The sequence below is a fragment of the Silurus aristotelis genome (assembly GCF_946808225.1).
Source record: "Silurus aristotelis genome assembly, chromosome: 10".
NCBI lineage: Eukaryota > Metazoa > Chordata > Actinopteri > Siluriformes > Siluridae > Silurus > Silurus aristotelis.
This window is the reverse complement of record NC_139583.1, coordinates 26795216-26798448: the sequence shown is the minus strand read 5'-3', so window position 1 is coordinate 26798448 and position 3233 is coordinate 26795216.

Sequence of the window (3233 nt, the reverse complement as noted above, 5' to 3'; positions counted from 1 at the left end):
AACCATTCATGGTCATTGATATCTTTTAGACCAGTATTTTAACAATAATCATACAATGAGAGCTGGAACTGATCCAATACCCAGGTTTCAATACATTTTGTACTGTAGCAAATGGAAATATCTTGACTGGTACTGGAACCATACCGTTGTACACAAAGACATACATTTATTTTTAGGATTGATATTGTTTTTTTTTAGAACCGCCATGTATTTGAATGAATTTTATTCAATTCCAGCTATGACGACTCTTGAATCCCAATACCACCAAGCTGCCACTGTTGGGGACTTGAGCAAAGTCCATAACCTTGTTTGTTTGTGAATGGAGTTAAAGGAACCCTATGGAAGATCCACAAAAGAGGTTCTTAAGAGTTTAAGGGTAGAACGAGAACATTAGTGAGAATAATGGTAGCTCAGTGGTTAGGATATGAGACTTCTGATTGAAAGGTCATGAATTTAGCACTGTCAAGTTGCCATTGCTGAGCCCAAGAGCATGGCATTTAAGTGTCAACTGCTCTGGTTGTATTAATCACATAATTGTAAGCCACTCTGGATAAATTGAGTGAATGTGGATATGAAGTTATGTAGATGGAAAAGCGAGCTTGATAGGCTGAGGCTCAAAAATCAGCATTATATATATATATATATATATATATATATATATATATATATATATATATATATATATATATATATATATATATATATATATATATATATATTATAATATTACACTCCAGTGCTCATGTTAGTTCTCACTCTCAGTGTTCTGTATTGTTTAAAGATTTATGATCACACTCTTGATGTCACCCAAATGAGGATGGGCTTCCCTTTCGAGTCTGGTTCTTCTCAAGGTTTCTTCCTCATAACATCTAAGGCAGTTTTTCCTTGCCACAGTCGCCACGGCTGCTCATCAGGGATAAACACACACCATTCACCTTGACTGTTGATTTCCGTAAAGCTGCTTTGAGACAATGTCTGTCGTAAAAAGCTCTATAGAAATAAACTGGACTTGACTTTTCAGTATTGGTATTGAAAACATTGTATCATGGCTTGTTTTCTTTAATTCCGGTGAATAGCATAAATCTCCACTTCACACCTAATAGCAACTAGACACTTCTAAGTCAATATATGACATAAACATAAATTATATCCATAACTGTAATAAAGCTGAGGCTATAGTTTTTGTCTGTCATTATTTTCCCTTCACAGAAGGATCTTTAAACAAAACACAATCATGGTTGATTATTGATAGAGGAAGCGAAAAACCAGACCCGTGGTGTTTCGTTGTACATCTGACCTTCTGCTGCAAAAAGGCAGCTTTCCGAAAGCTGTTATTTAAAAAAAAAAAAAAAAGAACTCGATTGAATTGCTTCTTTTGTGCCAAAAACAAAAGGACCTGTTTGTGGAGGCAAATAAAGGAAAAGCAAAAGGAAGCACAAGAAAGGGAGCATCACCATAGAGAGGGCAGGCCACGTGTTCTGACCAGGCAGCCTCACGTTCAGCCCACTTTTATCTAACAAAACAAGCAGCCACTCTGTGTGTGTGTGTGTGTGTGTGTGTGTGTGTGTGTGTGTGTGTGTGTGTGTGTGTTTGTGTGTGTGTGTGTGTGTGTGTGTTTGTGTGTGTGTGTGTGTGTGTGTGTGTGTGTGTGTGTGTGTGTGTGTGTGTGTGTGTGTGTGTGTAACCTCACATACTTTGCACATACGTGAAAAAAAAAGGATGCATTTGAACAGAGCCAGAGCTCCCCCTAAAGGAACTGCATGACAAAAGGAGATCTTTCAGTATGTTCCCAATGAATGAAAAAAGTAAGAAGTTTTGGAGAATATTCATAAAAGGTCAAGCCTCCATGTTCCGATCTCAGTAATCAATAAACCAGGAACTTAAAGAACATCTAGATAAGCTGTACAAGGGTGACGAAGGACATTGAATTCCACTAAAGACCACCTCTTCCTTCTTCTTTGGATAGGTTCAAGATAACATTCTTAAGATGCTTAGACAAAAGTATTGACTTTTCCAGCTATATGTGGAACTGCTAGCACACAGTTTGAGGCACACAATTGTATAAGACGTCTTTTTTTTTTACCTCACATGAACTAGGAGACCCAAACCTGATACAGCAAGCTTCATGAATACATGCATTAGAAGCATTGCAGTGGAAGATCTTCAGTGGTCAACAATAGAGCTCTGACCTCCACCCTGTTGAAAATTTCGAGATGAATTTGGACACTGACTGAACCCCAGGCCTCCTCACCTCACCTACATCAGTACCCGAATGAGAGAAAATCTCCAGAGGGTGAAGGTTATTATAAGAGCAAATGGAGAATACATTTGAAATAGGATGTTCAAAAAGCACATTCAAATCTGCTCAGATGCACACAAACTTTTTGTCCATATATTGTTTTTGTAAACGTGCTAGAATATAAATGATTTAAAACAAAATCCAGGCTTTATCTTATTGACAGTCAATGGATCAACACATAACTGCAGGAGTGTGAGAGACCACACTCTAAAAAAGAGTCTGAGGTGATCGTATGTCTTATAAAATTGCAGGCGCAACAGTTTAAAAGCATTGATCGACAAAACAGGCCTCATTTTCCACACAGGTGTGTTTCTAATGTTGTATTGTTGTATTGAAGGTCGCCCTCTACAGGAACACACAAAGGGAACGGCAACTTTTGTTAGACTGTAATGTCTGGTGTTTGCATCTCAGGACTAGCAACAAATTACTTCTGGTCCCCCTCATCAGGACCACCTGAGCCTACAAAAACATAAACCCTAGAACCTTTTCAATATTTTTTCTGAGAAGAAAATGCCTACAAATTTCAATATGCCAACAAAAGTCGAAAGGCATTGAGGGGTTTGCAAATTGCATAACCACAGACATTTAATGAGGATTAGTGCGTATGCGCTAGCATGTCATTTAAAAATAAAATCTAAAATTTCTGAGACTCAGGAACACTGGGAATTATGGGACACAGGAATTCGAAGTAATATTCAATAAAAAAAACAACAAGACTCTATTCAGTCTTACATTTTTCTTTGAATACAAAATACACTGAATTATCTGCAACTGTGCACACAGCGACCTTAATTTTTGCATTAGGTGACTGCTTTTGAATGTTTTTTTTTTTATGCTGGAGCACTGGGACACAATAAAAGCAATAATAAAGCAGAACTGGACAGACATAAATGCACCCAGGAGCCTGTAAAGGAGACGAAAGACGGCTATCCTG